General features: G+C 41.5%; 1 long non-coding RNA gene across 2 annotated transcripts in view; it reads right to left on the reverse strand.

Moving 5' to 3' along the window:
• LOC143515288 (uncharacterized) overlaps positions 1 to 4,057 on the reverse strand; it is a 52,282-nt gene extending 48,225 nt beyond the window's left edge. For both annotated transcript variants that reach the window (XR_013131087.1, XR_013131086.1), the window contains exons 1-2: positions 3,980 to 4,057; positions 3,031 to 3,123 (exon numbers count right to left, since the gene is read on the reverse strand). This is a non-coding gene — a long non-coding RNA (uncharacterized LOC143515288). The remainder of the gene's footprint in view (positions 1 to 3,030; positions 3,124 to 3,979) is intronic.
• Positions 4,058 to 11,206: the final 7,149 nt, after the last annotated feature.

Raw genomic sequence — 11,206 nt, forward strand, 5'->3', positions numbered from 1 at the left:
GGTCAATTATGCTTTGGGGCTGTTTTGCTTCTAATGGTACAGGAAAGCTTCAACGTGTGCAGGGTACCATGAATTCCCTTCAGTACCAGGAGATCTTGGAGGAAAATGTGATGGAGTCAGTCACAAACCTGCGGCTTGGGAGACGTTGGACCTTCCAACAGGACAATGATCCGAAGCACACATCCAAGTCCACTAGAGCATGGTTGAACATGAAAGGCTGGAACATTCCAGAGTGGCCATCGCAATCACCAGACTTAAATCCAATTGAGAACCTCTGGTGGGACCTAAAGAAGGCAGTTGCAGTGCGCAAGCCTAAGAATGTGACTGAACTGGAGGCTTTTGCCCATGAAGAATGGGCTAAGATACCCATAGGTCGCTGCAAGACACTTGTGTCAAGCTATGCTTCACGCTTGAAAGCTGTCATAACTGGAAAAGGATGTTGTACTAAGTACTAAAAAATAATGTCACTAGGGGGTTGAATAAAACTGATAATGATGTGAGCACAGTAAAGACATTTGTGGTTATTCCATCATAAATATTATGTTATGTTTGTCTAATTTATAAGTGCCTCTTTGATATAATTGTAAATAAGATGACTGAAATGATCAAAATCAATGTCAAACTGGCCAAAACACTTTATTTCAGTGGGGGTTGAATAAATTTGATCACAACTGTATATAGGCTGAAAAGCAGCTCTAATGTTTATTATTATCAAATAGAAAATAGAATTTAAAAAAGTTGTCATAAGAGAAGTGTTTTTATTTTGTTTAATATAGACTATATTTAAACAAAGAGTGCTACAGTGGGGATTAGTAATTGAGTTGCTCCTTTTTTGTATTAGTTCTGGTTATTGGCACATCTGGACGATGTGTTAGAAGGTTGGAACTGTTTCTGCGAACCTCCCGTCCTGGTTCGACCTACGACCCGCTCTCACGTGCTGTTGTAGTTCACAGGGAACCCAAAATAGAGTTACACTAATAGGAGTTACAGTTAGCATGGCAGGCTTAGCAAAGGTGTACAGCCAACTCGCGTTTGAACTTCGTTTCTGCATTACGCGCACTGGTCTTCCCACGTTCCTATAGGATGGAACTGCCGAACCGTGCTATCCGTACCGTGACGGTTCGGTACGAATGCACGTACCGTTACACCCCTAATATATATGGGTATGGGTGTGTGTGTGTGTGTGCGCGCGCGCGCGCATGCTATTTAATATGTGACCTGTCAGAGCTTGTTAGGTTTGTGACTTTTCTCTTTCCAGTCAACTTTTTCTTATTATTTGTGTCTAAAGCTGAGGGAATAGTGTCTGGAGAAAGTCTATCCTCTCTGAAAGAGCAGGACTATTGTCTTTGAGCAGCCACATGAAAGCGCGAGCGCGCGAGCCACTTCAGCACGGTGGAATAGCCCGCGGGGATTTACAGAGAGCGCAGTCTCGCCAACATCTGATGCTGTCACGCACACAGCACAAACTCCCAGTTTATGTGGGAATTATAAGCAAATAGTTATTATTTTCACAAAATTGAGTATTTCCATTCTAACTAGGACTAGAGATGATAAAATATTGAAAAATCCATTAAACATTAAATTTTGAATACTTGCTACATCTGTCTCTAGCTAATTGAGTTGCTACTAAGAATGTTAGGGCTCAGGAGAATAATTTGTCGGTGCAAAAACATGGAATGGTCCAATTTATTGCTCGCTGCAGGCTGCGAAGTTCCAACAGTCTTTGATCAACCTTTTTAGGTCAGTATGACTTGAAATACAGAGAGAGGTCTCGGAAAACCAGAGAGAAAAGATTGTCTTTTTTTTCCACAAAGAAAGAAACAAGAATTCCTGTGGTCATGCACTGTTTGGATATGAGGCATCTGACAAAGTCTTCAAGAGGCTAAAACATCAGGATGGGGTTGAAATAGAGCAAAAACACCTCTGCTGTTTATTTACCGTTAATGTTATATCGATTAATAGAAATTGACAGCAATAGATAAAGAATAGCTATAAGCTTAGTTGCCTCACAATCAGTTTCTCATGCAATTTCAATCAACTGGATAATACCAATAGATGTTCCTCAACCAAAGTTCAAACAAATGGTTTGTGTTTATAACTAGATAACCTCAACCCAGACTACAGAAACGTGAACTGCAAGATAATCAGGAGACAGTGTGTTTGTTGATGTCATTACAGCACATGCAACTCAACGATTCTCCCAAATGGAGATAAAGAGATATCTTGTTTGAATACACAAGTATCTTAACTTTGCCATTTGTGGTACAGTGTGCTTTTAATTTAGTGTTGAACCAATATTATGAATGTTGATTTCAAATGATGATCAAGTGTCATTATGCATACTTTATCTATTTAGTGATTTCACCACTTGTGAAATATGTCACATTTTTTTTTACTTTTCACATTTTCAGTCTTCCTACAAAGTGTTCAGAGTGCATATGTTAAGTGCGGGTTTCAGTCAAATGCTGTTTATGTCTCTCTTTAAACAGTAGGTAATTTTATAAGTGGTTTGAATGGGTCCTATTTTATGTTTTAATATGTCTACAAATTCATTCAATTTTGAGTGGAAGTTTGTTTATTGTTTCTCATTCTCACCATTCTTGCCACTAGCGTCTGGTTAACCTGGTCAGGGTTGGAGCTGCTAGCTTTGGGCTGGCCCTGTCTGTCCACACAGCGTCCATTATATCAGAGGAAGATCTCACGCTGCAAGGCAGGAACGTTTCATTCCACGGGCCGTAAACGAAGAGAAAAACTAAAGTGAAAGTGCTGAGTCAGGGTTCTGGTCTCCATGAGCGTGGAGCCAGGAAGACCCGTGTGATCTGTGTGTGAAGGCAGCTGTGTTTTAGGGGCAAACACTGCTATTATTATGCTTTATGGTCTCGGGTTAAAATACTACACGGCACTCGCTCTTTAACAACTAGCGAACGTCTCTCTGGCTTAACAGGGTTGCGCTTCATCTCAGCAGTAAAACCTGAAGGTTTATAGTCCAGGACGGCTGTGTAAATTAAACTGAGATTCACCTTCACTTACATTTGGTGTCCGGGTAGGAGAAATGAGCCGGGCCGCAGTCACTCGGCGCTCCGGGGCATGAGATCAGCGATGCGGCCAGCTGCCCCCTGGGCACTGGACATAATTAGGAAACATCAGGCATGAACTTGGCATACGCTGCTGGCCACTAGATCTGTGCAACTTGCCATGTTTACCAGCTAACGTTAATTAACCCGAGTGGCTTCAGCTGGGCTGTGGCCCGTTTGTCCTGATAGTTCCAACACAGTTCAGGGGCTGGTTTTTAATTCAGTGGTTGATGTCAGTTAACAAAAACATATCCTAGTGGGACAAAATTTATAGATTAAATATGCTCACTGTGTCATGAATTAATTATGAACCGAACAGAATATAGAGTAACCCCCACACGTGCAGAATATACAAGTTGTGGTTACTCCCAAATACATGCATGCAATGTATTTGAAAATCTAAAAAGGGATTGTTGACTTTTAAAAGATAATTTCTGTAATACTGTTGTATAAACTCCAACAATAAAGCATGTGAACACAAAAACTTGCTAAAAAAAACAGTATGGGCGTTAATGTACTTAAAAGACGGCATTTGCTTTGAAGCCCACCAGTAATTATGAACAGGACCATATGAGAATTCTCCGAGGATGGGTAATGTGAGCAGGAAACGTATAATTCTTTGCAACAAGGTTAGATATGGAGAGAGGCATTTAGAGGAAATTTGTGGTGATGCATTAATTAGGCAGGGAGCTAAAAGAAGGTTGTTCCCTTTGGGTGATGCCTTACACATAATCCCACAGAGACGGAACAGGTTAAAACACCTGCTGGTACTGAACACCAAACACCTCCATGAACACCTTCACACACAATGGACTCTTTTTACATTCACATGAAACATGCAGGTATAAAAATAAACATAACATTATTAAAATCTTTATCTTACAATATCATTTAAAACTACTAACCTTACTGGCCACAGATCCCAAACAGATAGCTAAGGTTCAAACAGAGAACACTTTAACTATGGTTTTAACGAAGCTCAACACTAGCACGTTAAGGCGTGGTGGACCGATGGGCATGTTGTGGCAAAGGAGATGTTTGAAGGCACACGTTTGCCAGAAGACCTGATCCCTGTGCCAAAGCCACGGCCACAGTAACAACACGAAGGGCTGGGCCTGCCACACTACACCCCAGGGGCAGCGGAAGTGTTCAGCGAGGGCGGCACAGCCACACCTCACGGGGGTAATGATGTCCGCCTGCAGGTGAGACGAGGGCAGCCGCTCTGTGGGGGGAGCGGAGACAGCAGCTCCAGACCTCCACACGCCGTCTGGCGTCCACAACCTCCCAGCGTCTGACGGATGGCCCGTGCGGCTCAGACACATTAGTGGTGAAGTGTTCAGTGAGCAACAGAGTTCAACACACGGGCCAGCACATCGCTTCTGTCGTGGGCCAGCGCAGGACACTTTGGTTACTTGTTCCGACGGAGGTAAACAGGAAGCGATCAGAAGGTGATGGGTGGATGAGAGGTTGACGCTGCTATCAGTCTGTAAAGGAAGGAAAGTATAAAAACTAAAGTTGAAGAAATACTGATTCATGGGAAACCACAACCATACAGATATAAATACGACAGCACACACACACACACACACACACACACACACACACACACACACACACACACACACTTGCTCCACTCAATTATTTTGCAGTATGATAATGAACCAATTCACTATGCACAGCCAATTCTCAAAGGCATCATTGAACTAATTGTTCTCATTGACTCAATTAATTATTTGTTTGCTGATTTAATTATTTTCAAATCAGGAAAAATGAACATTGAACAAGAGGTCAGTGACCACTGCCAAAAACATTAAAACCTTGAATAAGGGGTGTGATGAATCACCACTTTTTTATTTATATATGTTGGTAATATTATTAAACGCAACACCGTTCTGCCAGACCAGAATATATAATCCATTATACAGCAACTGTTGGATAGATTTACAGTATATTTAGCCTGGACTAACAGAGGAAAGAAGGATTTCACCCGCTGTGAGCAGACACTGACATCCCGATGTATCAAATCTGTTGGTAGGGTGGAGATTACTGCAGATGTATTCAAACGGCACTTGTAGCCTCAGAAGTGGTACACAGAAGACCAAGGAGCACATGGCACGTCCTGGGGAAACATCACAGCCCACCAGCTAGGCTGAGCTCCAGACTTCACATTCCCTGAGATGATGCAAGAGACAGTGAACCAAACCGGGCCGTGAAGGCAACATCTGCACTCAGCCTCTGGCTGCTACCTTAAAGCTCAGATGACTTAGTACTGATTACTGAGTACTGAGTACTGATCAGAAATGCACGCACAGCCTGCAGGGCGCAGAACCCAGACGCCGAATGGAAGTCTGGAAACAAACGTGCAGTTGCTGGCCTCGCTCGAACTCACAGCGGTCCACCTCGGAGACGTGGTCTGAAGTGAAGTCGTGCTCCACCCACTCAGAAACTTCAGAAAAGGGAATTATGAATGTGAAGAAGATTCAAGTGTTAATCTACACACTGTCTGTGTACAGTTTGTTTCCTGGCTAAAAGAGAGAGCTCAACTGAACTTCACCCTGAGTCTTAATTCAGCCAGCTGGTGTCATGTCCTCTCCTAACACATCATCCCTCCCTCGTGAGGATCTCAGCGTCCTGCCTTGAACTTCTCCATCCTCACTTCTCCCGCATCCATCTCACCTGCTCTCAACAAAAAGCTAATATTCCCCTGCCAGTCTACACACGCTAACCTACAGACTCGTCCAACCCCACGAACGGCTGCCGTACGGAAAACAAACCGGGACCGGGACCAGACGGCGGGCGCGAGCGTGGCGGGAATTCTGAGGTCGCCGTGGCGATGCGCTCGCGCGCACAACGGCGAGGACACTCGGCGCGCCACTCGCGCCATTATTTATCATGCGGCCTTAAATGTTTGCCTCATTTGTTTCCATTAAATATTTCATCCTCCCTTAAATATTCATTTAACGTCTCCTTTTAAATTTTTCACCGGGTTCTTTTTCTCTTTCTCCTTCTCCACGGCTTCCTCTTAGGCTTCGTGTTCATAAATAATTATTCATGTGCAGGAACAGACTGCATAAAACATGCACATGGGGTTCCTTTTTGTCTTTTCTCATTAAGACATATACTTCAAGTAGCCTAAATACTTCCCACCGCTGCACTTGTGGAAATTGGATATTCTGTTCTGCCGTACTATTGCACAAATGGGTTATACCCTCTTGTTATTACACAAAAGGGCAAGAGGAGGGAACGTGGGAGCACCAGGAATGGGGGCACCTTCTCAACCCTTCGTGTCACCTTCACGCTCACTACACTTGTGTGTTTCGTACAAGCAAGTTAGAAGGCTGCATGGTGCATTCTTAAAACTGTTATTGCAGTTTAAACCCTTAGCATCAGTTACTTGTAAACATTTAGGCAATTATCTTTTAAAAATCCAACTACTGGCTTTCTTGCCCTGAGTGGTTCCTTCATGCCAGCTGAAACTGGGAAATATGTTTGCTTAATAGCTTCCTTGTTATGTCCTCATGAATTAAGTACTTACTTCATCTCGCTCTGCAACAGAAGAGATGAACATCAAACATTTCAGTGGAGAACTCGTGCCCTGACTCCCCGGGAAAGAAAGTTTGCTTTTGAAACATTTAGAACACTGAATGAAAGAAAGATCTGATACATGCTTCCATTGTCAAAAGAATCAAATCCCACAGACCATGTTTTTTTCTGCTGTCTCGCCACACACACACACACACACACACACACACACACACACACACACACACACACACTCCAATGCACCAAATGTTTGAGAAGAGGCAGGAAGGTAGCGTGTGTAAAGAAAACACATATTTCACTCTGTGGTTGTCTAATCCATACAAATGAATACAATATTTGTATTTGCTATATATGCAAACTGTTATAAAGTTATGGCAAGGTCTTATTAAATGGAAGGATTAACTATGTGCCCTACAAAGATAACTTTTTTTTAATGCGAGGAACAGACTGCATGCGTATACCACAGTTTGCTACGTCTTCATCAAACAACATCAGTCTCTGCATCAGTAAATTTGCTTTGGTTAATGAGAGAGGCAAAGCCAACAATCAAATGCCCTAAATCATTCTGTCCGATGTGGAATGCACATTTGTACAAAAAGCCCAGACTTCAAAGTCTATACCAGCCTTTATTTGTGAATTATACCAATAAGAAGCAAAGACAAACATATCCATAGTGAGAGATAAAAAAGGTATTTTAAAGTTTCAATTTTATTGGATTATCTTTTGGTTAGCAAAGCAGGATGACCAGACAGAACAAATAGCAGTGTGTTAATGAGAGATTATCTTGAATGATCCTGTGCACACAGTTGAGGAATCAGGACATTATGGAGCAGTGGTATGTTTTAGCAACTCTCTAAACAGCCATCAGGACATTAACACATTAGTTTCCATATCAACCGAGTTGCAGCCCAAGTCTTTATAAAACATGACAAACTATGCGATATATGTCCCTACAAGGGCACTTGTAGTAGAAAACCACAGACACATACACGTATGGAAGCTAAAAAATAAAGACCCAAACCCATATGAGCACGGTGCACTTTTCTTTGTTCATCTGTCAAGAAATTAGTGAAAGCTCACTGTAGTCCGTTCTCATTTGCATACACTAATTGCTAGTTCTTATCATGCAGCATGAACGGACCCCATTTGATAATAAGACAAGAATAATAAATCATAAATTTCATCACACCAAAAGAAAAAGAGGATGATAGAATGGAAGGGAAAGTGCACCTGTTTCTTTTCCATCTGTCTGCAGTTGAAAAATATCTTTTTGTTAAAAAGTACCTCAGTGATGTTTAAACATTTAAATAATTTTTAATTCCTGGAAAATATTTTTGAATTTACATATATTTTATGTAGTTAAATATACCATATGTTACAAGAAATTAAATAACAACTGTGTCCAAAATGATTAATACAAATTATTCTATAAATGCATGTAGTCTTTGATTACTGTAAACTGGGGGGGGGGGGGGGGTGTTTGATATCCCAAACACAGTCTAGACTCTTTCTACACGCATGACGCATTTTCACCCGCTCCTTTGTTGTGTTTGGAGTGTGAGATCTTGGTTGTGCCTGCGAGGCTGGTGTCCCTGCCTAATTATCTCACTGTTAGAGGCCACTAGAGTTTTGTGTGACAAGAAGGTATGAGACCCTCTGCAGTCCTGAGCACTGATGTGCTGAGATTAGTTGTCTTCAAGAAATATGTCCGGTTAATTCCTATATTCAAATCCTATATTCAAATATTCAAATTAAGTGTTCCCTATCAGACTACGTGGTAATTGACGTTATAAAGTATTTTGGACGAAGTAATCGCTTGAAAATATTTTTTATATTTTTGAATTTGTTGAAATAACTCAAAGGTTCAACGACCAAACAATTGTCGGGTTTGTAAAAACTTTTTTACAAAAAAATATCTTATTTTTTACTTATGTATAATTGTGTCCACAACACGATAAATAATTAAGTTTAGGCAAACCAGGATCAAACGTAACTGGTTATAGACCTACATTGAGTAAGCCGAAATAGAAAATTGATTATTTAGTATGCTGCTGCCATCTGGTGGTGAATGTGTGTACTGCTTTTCATTTTGACAAGCTTAAATTTGCATGCAAAACTGATCATGAATTGTAACAATACCACCTTAATTATCCAGTTAACCAGTTTAATAATCTAATAAACCAGTTTAATAAACCAGTTTAGTAATATGTATGGGCTAGGCTCTCATCTGTACTTACAAATCCACAGGAAATAAACAAACTCATTTCACATGTCTATATGCAAAGACAGATATAACTAGACCATGTGTTTCACAACCCAGTCCAGACAGCCCAGCATTTTGTTTTCAACCCCATTCTTGAGACGGAACCCTTGTGGGATGGAGGTTGTAGAGTTAGAGGACTGGAAGTGGAGCAATAATCATCATTTTAAGTTGCATCATATGTTGTCAGTATTATCAAACTTTTCTTTACATTATTACTCATGAGTAACATCAGCAGGATCCGGCCATTTCTTTACAGAGACAGCCTAACATTCAGTTGTCATTCAGTTATCTCTTGTCTACAAAGCCAAGATGGACCTGCACCCTCCTACCGGACAGTACAGGTGTCCCAGCACGCTGCATCTTTGGGTCCTCAAGTACAGGAGCCTTGAACCACTGCACCTCAGGAGTTAGACTACTGCACAGTTTCTTGCTGCTTTCATAGACCGAAGACCCTCTTCTTCAAGAAGCTTGAATGATCCTCAGCCACTTCAATTATCATCAATGTCACCACTTCTCTACATATACATAAAACTAGTTTTCCCCCCTTGTTTGTGTTTTAACTGTCAGGGTTATAGTGGTATCATTTGGTATGTTTAAACTCTGGCGTACTACCATAGGGATTTCTTCCATGGAGATGACAATGCACAATTGTAAGTCGCTATGGACAAAAACGTCCACTAAATACGGTAAATGTGCAATTGTAACTAAAAAGACTATTTTACTACTACTATTTTTGCTATGTAGGTACCGCAAATGAGCTACATTGGTAGCTGAAATATTATTTGAATGAATTGTTTTTTTTTTTGATTCCGTACAAAGTAAATTGAAGTCAAAAAATATTTTATATACGATATGAAAGGAAATCACACGGACAACTACGTTGTAGGCGATTCTCTTGATTGAGAGAGGCGAGTGAGCAGAGAATAACCACAGACCTGTCCGGACCTGGGGCCTCACGTACGAACGGTGCGTACGCACAAAAACATTGCGTACGCTATGTTTCACGCAAACGGTCAGATGTACGAAATGTGATTTGAACGTGAGAAAGTGCGTAAACCTACGACACCTTCACCTCTGGCGTACGCATGTTTCTAATGTGTTTCCGTCAATTAGCGACACTTAGAGGTGATGCATTGAAATTACAACTATTGAAATATCCTTCACGCACACATTGTAGTAAGCCTTTACTGGGTAAAATAAAGTAAATTAATCAGAAAATTAAACAGTAAATTAATCAGACAATTTCACTGCGAGGAGTTGCGCATTGCCAGCGACAACGCTCGGCTTCCTGGCAACTGGCTCGTTTCAAAGCGAACTGGCAGACCGGTCGGGGATATCCCAGTCATCTTTGAGCCGGGCCATGCCAGCTGTTTTGGATGGGATCATCTGCATGTCAGCTAGTTATATAAAGTTCCCATCAAGAAGCGGTTGACCAGGCAAACATTAAAGCGCAATTTGCAGCGATAATGCAACCCTAATATAATCGGAGCGATCGACTGCACACACATTTCTATGAAGGCACCATTTGAGGAGGAATTTGCTTATGTGAATAAAAAGCACTTTAATTCCATAAACGTGCAAATAATCTGTGATGTAAAAACTTACTAATGTAGTGGCACGTTTGCCTGGATCAACCCAATGATTAGTACATCCTTACAAACTGCATGGTTGGGATAAGATTACAAGCTAGCAGAGTGTGTGACGGGTGGCTACTTGGTAAGCAACAAAATGTAAGCATTTAAATAAAAGCATTTGACATTTCCAGCTTAGAATAATTCATTTTAAACATGGGTAATTGTTAAATTACTTAGGAAACAGCAGCTACGTGCTCAAGACGTGGCTGATGACCCTTTGTAATCCACAGACTGACCGGGAGCAGAGATACAATTCTCTCCATTCTCACACCCGGTCAGTCGTGGAGAGGGCGATTGGGCAGCTGAAAAGCCGGTAGCGCTGGCATGTGGGGTCCTGCACAATGTTGCGCACAGGTATGCCGTGCCATTGTTAGAGGTGGTGGAGCAACCAGTGGACCCAGAGTCAGGACAAATTAATGCGCAGCGCAAATTTTAACCAACTCTTTTATTGAGTCGCTGATGCTAGTGAGCGCATCACTGATGTTTTTAGGTGCATTATATTATTCTGCCAGTGTGCATTATTCTGACCCCACAACATTTAAAGCTTCACACACGCTATCCCACTCAGACCTTTTGCGCTTTTCCGTAATGCCACGACGTGCCAAACAAACATTTTTCCGCACCTCTACCTCATTCAGGAGCGTCTCTACTTTCACATTCGGTGACGTTCCTCTTTTTTCCCCGTTTAGACA

This window comes from Brachyhypopomus gauderio, chromosome 5 (genome assembly GCF_052324685.1).
Source record: "Brachyhypopomus gauderio isolate BG-103 chromosome 5, BGAUD_0.2, whole genome shotgun sequence".
Lineage (NCBI taxonomy): Eukaryota > Metazoa > Chordata > Actinopteri > Gymnotiformes > Hypopomidae > Brachyhypopomus > Brachyhypopomus gauderio.